This window comes from Felis catus, chromosome C2, assembly GCF_018350175.1.
Source record: "Felis catus isolate Fca126 chromosome C2, F.catus_Fca126_mat1.0, whole genome shotgun sequence".
Classification (NCBI taxonomy): domain Eukaryota; kingdom Metazoa; phylum Chordata; class Mammalia; order Carnivora; family Felidae; genus Felis; species Felis catus.
Genome location: NC_058376.1, coordinates 36,237,798 through 36,250,611, shown reverse-complemented (window position 1 = coordinate 36,250,611; position 12,814 = coordinate 36,237,798). Strand labels below are relative to the sequence as shown.

At 33.5% G+C, this 12,814-nt stretch overlaps 2 long non-coding RNA genes across 2 annotated transcripts in view; one reads left to right on the top strand and one right to left on the bottom strand.

Annotated features, from left to right (window-relative positions):
* Positions 1-12,814, top strand: part of LOC123379910 — a 293,176-nt gene that overhangs the window by 147,709 nt on the left and 132,653 nt on the right. The window lies entirely within an intron of this gene.
* The window catches only part of LOC109491703, a 28,082-nt gene continuing 20,543 nt past the window's right edge, over positions 5,276-12,814 (bottom strand). The window contains exon 3 of the long non-coding RNA XR_002145168.3: positions 5,276-5,311. This is a non-coding gene — a long non-coding RNA (uncharacterized LOC109491703). The remainder of the gene's footprint in view (positions 5,312-12,814) is intronic.

The window sequence follows — 12,814 nt, the reverse complement described above, 5'->3', positions numbered from 1 at the left end:
AAAAGAGGTATCTCAGAGCCTAATTAAATCTCTCCTAACTTTAGGGGCCCCTAGGTGGCAGTTTGTGAGTTCAAGCCCCATATTGGGCTCTGCGCTCATGGTGAGGAGCCTGCTTGGGATTTTGTCTCTCCTTCTCTCTTCCCCTCCCCTGCCTGTGTTTTCTTTCTCTCTAAATAAATAAATAAATAAATAAATAAATAAATAAATAAATAAAAGTATGTAAGTCTCTCCCAACTTTATACCATGGAGGAAGGTAACTTTTAAAATTCAGTATAAAAATTTTAAACTGGAGTGAGTGTTTTAATAATTTAAATCGGGGTGCCTGGGTGGCTCTGTCAGTTGAGCGACTGACTTCAGCTCAGGTCATGATCTCACGGTTTGTGAGTTCAAGCCTGGAGTCCAGCTCTGTGCTAACAGCTCGGAGCCGGAAGCCTGCTTCGGATTCTGTGTCTCCCCCTCTCTCTTCCCGTCCCCCACTCATGCTCTGTCTCAGAAATAGATAAACATTATAAAAATTTAAAAAGAAAAATAAAGTAAATGTAAATGTATTGGAATATTCTACAAATACCATTAAGAATGAAAAAGAAAAGTTTATGGAATGCAGTTGAAAATAGCACAGGATAATGATTTTATATTTATGACCCCACTGCTCAGTAGCAGTTATGTTTGCAACCGTATAGGCCTTTGATAATGGACCTTCATAGCAGGGACATTGAGGAGCTATGACCAAGAGAACTCCAATGTTCCTCCGTTTGAGAGACAAAAGTTAAATAGCTTTCCTAGGACATCTGTTCGACGGGTAGGAGATGCAGGGCCCTGCAGATCCATGAAGAAACTTTAACCATTTTAGGTAACACCAAAGCAGGAAAATATTAGTACTTTGTGTTTTTGACAAGAGCACATGATGATCTCAAATACAAAATTATCAGAGAAGTCTGATCGTGCTAAACCACAACAGGTAAAACCAGGTTCTGATGACCTGTTTTTCATCTTAGTTGAGGAGGATAGGGTTTATCCTTTTGGTATGTTGTGTCTTTGGAACAAGTATAAAAGATAATTCAAAATACTAAAGTAATCTTTATTAGCCTTATTAAGGAAAGTCTGTGGCCAACAAGTTCTCAAAGATGTAATATTTGACTAAATTGGAAATCTCCAAGACTCTTTGGGAAAACAGAAACGTACAAGGTGATATTTTGTGCCATGCGCTTAGACCTGAGGTTAGAAATTATTCAAATTTTCATCCCCAAATTAGGGTAAAATCTTTATACTACTTTCAGATTGCTCTTGGTTAGGAAAAAAAATACATCACTTTCAAATAAATTTTCATTGGAATTTACAGAAGAAATAAGATGTGCTGAAGAGACTTACTGTATTAGTGGAAGATAAAAGGATTATAAGTACCACTTTAGCAAAGCTAGGAGAGGAATATGCAACTTTGCACTAGAGGATAAGTGGGATAACATTAGATTATATTTAATATAATTAGGTTAATGACCTTATAAGGGATCAGTCATAAATATTAAAGCTCAAAATATTAGATGAATGATTATATATTTTAGATCATGAGGTCACATTGAAATATACTTGGAATATATAAATACACAATCAAATTTTATGTTATCTATAGTTTTATGCCATTGTTTTGAATTTTCTGTAAAAGGCCCATGGATGTTTTTTGTAGCTAGTAAAGTCCTTTGGTGGCAATATTATTTTAAAAAGTATAATAAGAGTTTTAGTCAATTATTAAGCAGTTATTCTGGGTGTGCCTGAGTGGCTCAGTCGGTTAAGCATCTGACTTCGGCTCAGGTCATGATTTCACAGTTGGTGAGTTCAAGCCCCGAGTGGGGCTCTGTGCTGAGAGTGCAGAGCCTGGAGCCTGCGTCAGATTCTGTGTCTCCCTCTCTCTCTCTTCCCCTCCTCTGCTCACACTCTTTCTCCCTCTGAAAAATAAGCATTATTTTTTTTAAAGAAACTATTCTGAGTACTGAAATAAGTCTTTAAAGCATAAAGTGAAAAGATAATTGTCAAAATACTGTCTCTTAAAATTTCAGAAATAAAATTTTCTCAGCATACAATAAACATTAAAAATTAGAGCATCCTACAAATATTAAGGGACATTGCAAAGAATCTGTAACCTTCTGACTATTAAATGTACTTTTGGCATTGCCAAATCCTTATTAATTAGTTAATTAATTGCATTTACCTCTATGGTATTCAGATGGGGTGGGTCACATTTGAATATCATAGGTAAAAAAGTCTCTATGTGACTAGCACTTATACAGAAGAAATGATTAAATGAAAAAAAAATATAACCTCTGGGCATGAAGCAGTTTCCACAAGAAAATACATGGGATGCAATTATTCTCTGGTACCAGGCCTGAAAAGAACCGACAGCTAGACATTAGTGCTGTAATTGTAGTTCAGAATCTTTCAATGAAGAAGGTTGATTAAGTTGCTTTAAATTAGAGGTGTTCGAATCATGCAATATGCTTTATTCATTTATTGCCATAGGGATCAGCGCACTTGGGAAAAGAAATCTAGGTTAGGCATTCAGTAGCCAAATTAAATCTCTACCAAATTTAGTGAACTTGTTGTTTGACTGATAGCATGCAAAGTGCTCAGGAAATAAATCTAAATTTTAGGCTTGTGATGCCATGGTCTGAAATTACTTGATTCGCCATAGAAAGAATATATTCCATATTTGATTTGAGTAAGATTATTTTAATAAGACGTTCTTTCTTGGATATTGAGCTAACTGAAAAATCTTCTGAGATAGACATTCAAACATTGTTTATACCCCAGAATGGGCATTTATTTTATGTTTTTAATATTTCATTATAAGTATTTATTCTCTTAATTTGATTTTTATCCCAGGTTTATTGAGATATAATTCAGACAATACAATTCAACCAATTTAAGTATACAGAGTATGGATTTTGATGTTCAGAGATAGATTTGTAACCATCTTTACAGTGAAGATATAAACATTTACATGTTTCCAAAAAAATCTCGTGTATGCTGCTCTGCATTCAGTCCTCTCCCCCAACTCTGACACCTGGAAAGCACTGATATGTTTTTTGTCTCTATCAGTTCGTATTTTCTTGAATTTAAAACAAATAGAATCATATAAGCCATATGCTTTTGATTTTTATTCCTTTAGCATACCGTAATGTTTGAGTTATTTACCTGTATTCTTGCATAAGTTAATAATTTATTAATTGTTGTATTAGTGAGTAGTATTCCAAACTACAGTTGGTCACAGTCTGTTGGCCCGGTGGTGGACATTAGGTTATTTCCAGTTTTTGTTTATTATGAAGAAATGTGCTATGAACAACTTTGTATTTTTAGTGTCTGTATATAGTTTATTTCTCTTGGTTTATTACACAGGATTGTGATTACTGAGTTATATTACTGATTTATATGCACATTTTACTTTATTAGACACTGCTAATCTGTTTTCCAAGGTGATTGTATATTTTTCATTCCCATCAGCAATGTATAAGAACTCCAGCTGTATCATATAATCACCAATATGTGATATTTCAGGCTTCTTAATTTCAGCCACTCTAGTGCAAAAGTAACAGTATCTCATTGTGATTTAAATGCTCATTTTAACAACTAATGATTTTGACAAATGTTTTTCATGTGCTTATTGTCCATCCATATATTGAAATATCAGTTCAATTTTTTCCATTTTTCAAAGATTTTTATTTTTTTACTAATTTTTTAAGGTTCTCTATATATTCTGTGTGCAAACACTTCACCTTATATATAAAAACAATTCCCCCACCTCCAATATGTACTTACATTTTAATTGGCTTCTTTATGTCTTTTGGAGAGTAATGGAGTTGTTAATTTTGATAAAGTCTGTTACAACAGTTTTGCTTCTTTATAATCCATGCTTTTTGTGCCCTCTTTTATTAATCTTTGCCTCAAACAAGGTAACAAATATTTTCCTTTGTTCTGTTATGAAAATATTATAATTTCAGTTCTTCTGTTTTGATCTCTATTGTGTGATGTTAGTTTCATTATTTTAAAAATACAACTATCCAATTGTTCTAGCACTTCGTGTTAAAAAGACCATAGTTTAATCTATTGAATTGACGATTTCTAACATTAACTGGCCAATAAGTATTGATCTGTATTTGAATTCTTTTAGTTTCATTTTTCTACATGGCTATTCCAATGTCAATGCTACTCTCTTGACTATCCTAATTTAATAATTAGGCTAAAAATAAGGTCTTCCAAATTATCTAGTCTTGAACTCTATTTTTTGATACTGTAAACACTTTGTTTCCCATATAAATTTTAGAAAATCCCTTGTATATTTCTTCAAAATACTTGGTAGGGTTTTGATCAAAACTGCTTTATATATATCAAAACTTTGGAAGAGTTACACTCTTAGCAATATTGAATCTTCCAAACCATAAATATAAATATCTTCATTAATTTAGTTCTTTGTTGATTTCCACCAGCATTTTTTTTGTAATTTATAGTGTAGAAGTCTTACATATTTTTCTGTTAAATTTATCCCAAAATATTTAAATTTGAAATTTAAAGTTTTTTATAACTAATTTCTTTAAAGAACTGAACTCATTAGGTGGGGAATCTGACCTACATGATATAAGAATATTTAAAAATTTATCCATGTAGTGTGCGTATTTTTGCTACATAAATTTTAATTAGTTTTGTTAACAAGTGTTGCTTTGGGGCACCTGGGTGGCACAGTGGGTTAAGCATCTGACTTTGGATCAGGTCATGATCTTGAAGTTCATGGGCATGAGCCCTGCTTCAGGTGAGCACAAGCCCTGCTTCTCTCTCTCTGTCTCTCTCTCTCTCTCTCTGTTTCTCTCTCTCTTTCTCTCTCTCTCTTTCCCTGCCCTTCATGGGATTCTCTCTCTCTCTGCCCTTACTCACTTGCACCCTCTCTCTCTCCCTCTTTCTCAAAAAAAAATGTGTTGCACTTGACCACACTGAAGATGCAGTATAGCGTATGGTATATTTGTAGTATTCCTTTGCTAATTCTAAAATTCTACCTAATTTGTGAAAAATTTAGAATTTTGAAATACTTGATATCAAGGGAATTGGATGGATAAAGGACTGTGGGGAAAAACTGGAAAGATAAAGTCAAGTTTATTGACATTGATTTTCCCCCCAGATTTCATAGATTAATTGAAGCCAACCCATTGAGTAGAAACCTGATACTTGCGAACCACTTACAATTCAATGATTAAAGGACTGTTAAATAGTCCTGGAACATTCAGTTATTGTCATGCAACAAAATTAATAGTAGACTTCTGCATTGTATCATCTATATAAATAAAAAGTTTTAAAAGTATTAAATTTTTATAATGTTTGCCAGAAAATATTAGACAATAATATAATCTTGATGTTTTGTAAGGATTGCTTAAATAAGACACCAAACTATGCATCTCAAGGTCTTTTCATAAAGCAAGGTTGAAATGTTACTCTTAGATCCTTCCTTGTCAATACCCACAATGTTCACTTGCTCTTCTTAGAAATAGAACCATCCTGGGGCGCCTGGGTGGCTCAGTTGGTTAAGCGTCCGACTTCAGCTCAGGTCATGATCTCATGGTTTGTGGATCCAAGCCCCGCATTAGGCTCTGTTCTGACAGCTCAGAGCCTGGAGACTGCTTTGGATTCTGTGTCTCCCTTTCTCTATGCTCCTCCCCTGCTCATGCTCTGTCTCTCTCTCTCTCCTTCAAAAATAAATAAGCATTCAAAAAAATTTAAAAAAAAAAAAGAAAACTATCCTATAAGGGCAAAACAAAACATTTTTTTTCCCACATCTTTCAACTCCATAGCACTTTCATATATTTAAAGGGCCTGAAACATTTCCTGAGCTCTGTTGCCTGATCTCCGCAACAGTATATCTACACTGGGGATATTTAGGAGGTCTGAAACCAGTCTCTGATTTTCACAGGCTGCTCTAAAGGAAACATGAATTCATTTCCTTTATAGAAGCTTTTTCCTTATTACTTTCAGAAAGGACAGACAGCAAAGGTTAAACTGATTAGTCAATAGAGATATGTATAAGTTACACATAAGAGAGAAGGCCTGTATCTCTTCTGGAAGACTCTGGTCAGGGCTATCCACTTTATTGCTTTTATTCTCACATTGTCCCTTTATCTCTGAATCCCACTCCAAAGGCAATTGAAAATATGTGTGTGCATTTTTGATGGTCACGAACATTGAGGGGCATTTTTACTTTTAAAAAACAGTGAAGAGTTGGTTCACTAGAATATCATTAGTTCCCCCAGAAAGAAACACTACTGAGATGGGTTGTTAGGAGTTTATGTTTTTCAAAGGCCACAGAGGTACAATTAATGGCCATAGGAGATAAAATTTTAAATCATATATCTTCCATTTTCTTTTCATGCTTCATAAATATATGTATAAATGTCTTACTTGGCATCCATTAATCTTCATATTATTTACTCTGGCATACTATAAAAGTATTTTTAAAAATGAAATAAATAATTTTTTTAGTTTTATTGAGATATAATTGATAGATAGTACTTTATATGCTTAAAATATACAGCATAATTACCAGCAAACATTTATATGGAATGATTACCACAGTAATTTAGTTAGCATTGATCACTTCATATACTTACTTTCTTTTTCTTGAAATGATAAATGTTATGGTTTATTTACTTAGCAGTGTTTAAATATACCATTCAGGAGTGTTAACAATAAACAACATGTTGTGTGTTACATCCCCAGTACTTATATTATAACTGGTGGTTGGTACCTTCTAACCAATTTCCTCCAATTTACCACTCCCTCATCTCTGGTAACCACAAAAATCATCTCTTTTTCTATGAGTTTGGGTATTTTTTGTTTGTTTTTTATTTGTTTGGTTTTAGATTCTGCATATAAGTGGGATGATATAGTATTTGTATTTCTATGACTTATTTCAAATAGTATACTGTCCTCATAAATGTCAATGTTTCCTATGTTGTCATAAATGTCAGTGTTTACTCATTTTTTATGGCTGAATAAAATGTACACATCCCATGTGTACATATATAGGAACAGTTTGTTTCCTATGTGTCTTTGGCTATTGTAAATAATGCTGCTATAGGTATGGGGCTGCATGTATCTCTTTGACATAGTGTTTTCCTTTCCTTCAAATATATTCCCCAGAAGTGGAATTGCTGGGTAATATGATAGTTTTGTTTTTAATATTTTGAGGATTTACCATAATGGATGTACCAGTTAACAATCCTACCAACAGTGCACAAGGGTTCTCTTTTCTCCATATTCTCACCAGCTTTTTTTATAATCTGGTCTTCTCGATAACTGTCCTCCTAACAGTTGTGAGATAATACCTCATTTTTGTTTTTGATTTGAATTCCCTTTATGATTGGTGATAATGCACATCTTTTCATATACCTGTTGGCTATTCATATATCTCCCTTGGAAAAATGCCTATTTTCGTCCTTTGTTGATTTTTAATCAGAATATTTTTTTCTTATTGACACATATGCGTTTCTTAAATTTTTTAAATGTTTATTTATTTTTGAGAGAGAGAGAGAGAGAGAGAGAGAGAGAGAGAGGGAGAGAGAGAATGAACCCAAGCTGGGGAAGGGCAGAGAGAGAGGGAGACACAGAATCTGAAGCAGGCTCCACGCTGTCAGCACAGAGCCTCACTCAGGACTCAAACTTATGAACGCTGAGAGCATGACCTGAGCCAAACTCAGACATTTAACCTACTGAACCAACCAGGTGCCCCGAGAGTATGAGTTCTTATATCATTGCCAAAACATAGATCCAGGAACTTTTTTCCTAGGTATTCTTCTAGGAGTTTTATTGTTTCAGGTCTTATATTTAAATTTTTAATCCATTTTGAGTTCAGTTTTTTCTTTTTGAGTGGTGAAGGATAGAGATCTCGTTTCATTCTTTTACATATGCATAACCAGTTTTCAAAGCAAAATGTATTGAAGAATCTGTCTTTTCTCTACTGAGTATTCTTGGCTCCCTTGGCAATGTTAGGTAACTATATATGCTTGGATTTTTTTTTTCTGGGCTCTCAGTTCTGTTCTATTGGTCTATTTGTCTGTTTTTATGCCAATGGCACATTTTCTTGATTCCTATAGCTTTATAATATAGCTTGAAATAGAAAATATGATGTTTCTAGCTTTGCTCTTAGGATTTCTTTGGCTATTCATGGTCTTTTGTGGTTCTGTATAAATTTTAGGGTTGTTTTTGTACTTCTGTAAAAAAATGTCATTGGAATCTTGTTAGGGATTGCATTGAATCTGTAGATTGCTTTGGTAGTATGGACATTATAACAAGGTTTATTCTCTCATGCCATGGACACAGTGTATCTTGCCATTTATTTGTGTCTTAATTTCTCTCACCAATATATTGTAGTTTTCAGAGTGGAGATCTTTCACCTCCGTAGTTAAATTTATAGCTAAATAATTTAGAGTTTTGATGCTATTGTAAATGGGATTTTTTTAAATTTATTTTCCAAATAATATTTTGTATCGTGTAGAAACACTACTGATTTTTGTGTTAATTTTGTATCATGAAACTTTACTGAATATGTTGATTATATCTAACAGTTTTTGGGGGGAGTCTTTAGGATTTTCTACATATAAAATTATATCATTTGAAAATAGAAGCATTTTTACTTTTTTCTTTCCAGTTCTGATGCCTTTTATTTTTCTTGCCTGAGTACTCTAGGTAGGACTCCAGTACTATGTTGAAGTGGTAAGAATGGGTATCTTTATCTTATTTCTGACATTAGAGGCAAAGTTTCGTAGCTTTTGCCACTGAGTATGATGTTAGCTATGTGATTATCATATTTAACCTTTATTATATTGAGGAATGTCCCCTGTATTAAAAATTCATCAATTTTCAAGAGATTTATCATGAACAGATATTGCATTTGGTCAGTTGCTTTTTCTGAATCTATCAAAATGATCATATAATTTTTTTCTTTCATCCTGTTAATGTGATGTTTCACATTGATTTGTGTTGTTGAAATGTTCTTGCATTCTGGAATAAATCCAACTTGATCATGATGAATAACCTTTGTAATGTTCTGTTGAATTTGGTTTGTTAGTATTTTATTAGGAATTTTTGCATCTGTAGTCATTAGTGATATTGTTCTGTAGTTTTCTGGTAATGTCATTTTCTGGCTTAGTATTAGGGTAGCGCTGGCCTCATAAAATGATTTTAGTAGTGTTTCTTCCTCTTTGATTTTTTTAGAATAGTTTAAGAAGGATGGACATTAATTTTCCTTTAAATGTTTGATAAAATTCACCAGTGAAACCATCTGGTCATGAACTTTTCTTTATAGAGGAGATTTTTGATTACTGATTCAGTCTCATTATTAGCAATTACTCTGTTCAACTTTTTAATTTCTTCCTAATTAAGTCTTTGTAGATGATATGCTTCTAAGAAAGTTTCTCTTTCTTCTAGGTTATCCAGTCTGTTGGCTTACATTTGTTCATAGTAACCTCTTACAAATTATTGTATTTGTGGTATCAGTTATAATGTCCCCTCTTTCATTTATAATTAGTGGAAATTGATCCTCTCCCTTTTTTCTTGGTTAGTCTAGCTAAAGTTTTATCAATTTTGTCTTTTCAAAGAACCAACTCTTAGTTTGGTAGCTCCATTGTTTTCCTATTCTTTATTTATTTCTGCTCTAACCTTTATTAAAATTTTTTTAAATGTTTATTTATTTGAGAGAGAGAGTGCATGAGCATGAGCAGGTGAGGGGATAGAGAGAGAGACATACATACAGAACCCAAAGCAAGCTCCAGGCTCCAGCTGTCAGCACAGAGCCAGAGGTGCGGCTCGAATTCACTAACCATGAGATCATGATCTGAGCCAAAGTCAGACTTTTAACCGACTGAGCCACCCAGATGCCCCTTCTCTAATCTTTATTATATACTTCCTCCTGCTAACAACCTAATCTAGATGTTTATTGCTATGATTCTCCTCTTAGAATTGCTTTTGTTGCATCCTGTAAGTTTTGGTATGTTGCCATTTTTGTTTTTCTTAAGATGATTTTTTATTCATCTTTTAATTTCTTCTTTAATCCATTGATGATTCAGGAGATTTCCATATATTCCTAAGTTTTCAAGTTTTCTTCTTGTTATTGATTTCTAGTTTCATATAATAGTGATATGATCCTCTTGAATTTGCGAAGACTTGTTTGTGGCCTAACATATGGTCTAGCCTAACTAAAAAAAAAAAAAATGTTTAGTGGGTGCTTGAGAAGAATGTTTATTCTGTGGTTGTTGGATAGAATGTTCTGTATATGTCTGGTAATTCCATTTGGTCTATAGTGTTGTTCAAATCTGTTCTTTCCTTATTTATTCTCTCTCTGGAATGATGAGTCAGTTGTTGAGAGTGAGATTTTAAAGCTCCCAAACTATTATTGTTTTATTATTATTTTCTCCATTTAGCTCTGTTAGGTTTTTGTTTGCTTTTAAATATGAAATTTATTGTCAAGTTGGTTTCCATACAACATCCAGTACTCATCCCAACAGGTGCCCTCCTCAATACCCATCACCCACCCTCCCCACCTCCCACCCCCCAACAACCCTCAGTTTGATCTTAGTTTTTAAGAGTCTCTTATGTTTTGGCTCCCTCCCTCTCTAACCTTTTTTTTTCCTTCCCCTCCCCCATGGTCTTCTGTTAAGTTTCTCGGGATCCACATAAGAGTGAAAACATATGGTATCTGTCTTTCTCTGTATGACTTATTTCACTTAGCATAACACTCTCCAGTTCCAACCACGTTGCTACAAAAGGCCATATTTCATTCTTTCTCATTGCTATGTAGTATTCCATTATGTATATAAACCACAATTTCTGTACCCATTCATCATTTGATGGACATTTAGGATCTTTCCATAATTTGGCTATTGTTGAAGGTGCTGCTATAAACATTAGCTCTGTTAGTTTTTGCTTCATGTATTTAGATGCTATGATGTGGGGCATATAAATATTTACAATATGTATAGCTTTTTATATATTTGTTGTGGGGAGATGGTCATTGAGATGACATGACTACTGGTTGGCCCATGGGCTAGTCCTGTTAACTGGGGGCTCTCCACCCTCTTTTCTATGCTTGGAATGTAGATTCTTCTTGCCTTCCCCATTCCAAGAAATTACCCCAAGTATACAACTTTGACATAGAAAGTGTTGAGTCTATTGGGATGGTTTATATGACTGAACCCATAAAGACCTCTGTATAAACTTTTAAAGTTTGGTAGTCATACACAGAAATCTACTTGTCTTGTGGCCACTGAAGACAAGTCTCATATGTAAGTTTCCTTCCTTAGTAAATCTTCCACCGACGAATCTTTTTTCAGTTTGTCCATGCCTTCCATATATGGGGGCCTTTTTCAGATTATACCTGGGAAGTTTTCAAGGATGTTGAAAACTAACATGATTGACCCCTTTATCATTACATAATGACTTATTTTTTATTTTTTACCATTTTGAGTTTAAGGTCTATTTCACTTTTTTGTTGTTGCTGTTGTCACCATATGCTTGAAATGTCTTATTTCATCCCTTTACTCTCAGTCTGGGTGTGTCTTTAAGGCTAAAGTAGGTAGCATATTGTTGGATTAAAAAAAGTCTATTCATCCATTCTATGTTTTTGATTTTGAATAATCTGTTTACATTTAAAGTAATTTTTGATACGTGAGGATTTATTTTTGCCATTTGTTCATAGTTTTCTATTTCTTTTGTAGATTTTTTGTTCCTTGTTTTTCATCTATGTTTTTGATTTTGAATAATCTGTTTACATTTAAAGTAATTTTTGATACGTGAGGATTTATTTTTGCCATTTGTTCATAGTTTTCTATTTCTTTTGTAGATTTTTTGTTCCTTGTTTTTCATCCTGCTATCTTTTATGGGATTTTGATATCTTTTGGTACCAGTAAGCTTTTCCTCTTTATCACATTTTTGTGTAACTACTACATGTTTTCCCCTATGGTTACCATGTGGCTTACCTAAAACATTTTAAGATATTTTAAACTAATAACAGTTTAACTTCAGTGGAATTCCTAAACTTTACACTTTCCAATCTACTTTCCCTCACTTCTTTTTTTTAAGTAGGCTTCATGCCCAGCACAGAGCCTAACACAGGGCTTGAACTCATGACCCTGAGATCAAGGCCTGAGCTAAGATCGAGAGTCAGGTGCTTAACCTACTGAGCCATCCAGGTGCCCCTTCTCTCACATTTTTTGGTTATTGATGCTATAGTTTACATCTTTTTTATACTGTGTAACTAGAGATAGAAAGTGGTAGTTATTGTTACTTCTAATGTTTATTTTTTAACTTTTAAACTAGAATTATAAGTGGAGTATGCACACCCAATACCATGTTACAGAGTTTAACTATATATTTACCGTTACCAGTGAGTTTTATACTACCTTCTTGTGTTTTTGTCATGTTAATTTGTGTACTTTTACTTCCACACAAAGAACTCCCTTTAGCATTCCATATAAAACAGGTCTAGTAGTGATGAACTGTCTAAGCTTTCATTTGCTTGAAAAAGTCTTTATCTCACCTTCATTTCTGAAGGACCACTTGGCTGGATATAGAATTCTTAGTTGATTTTTTTTCTTTTAATATTTGAATATATCAAACCATTTTTTCCAATTCTGAAAAGTTCATGTTGAGAAATACATAGATAATCTTATGAGGATTCCCCTGTATATAACTTTCCCCTTTTCTCTTGCTTTCAAATTTCAAAATTCTTTGTCTTTGACCTTTGGCAAATTAATTATAATGTCTTTGGTTTAAGCCTATTTGAGCTCAA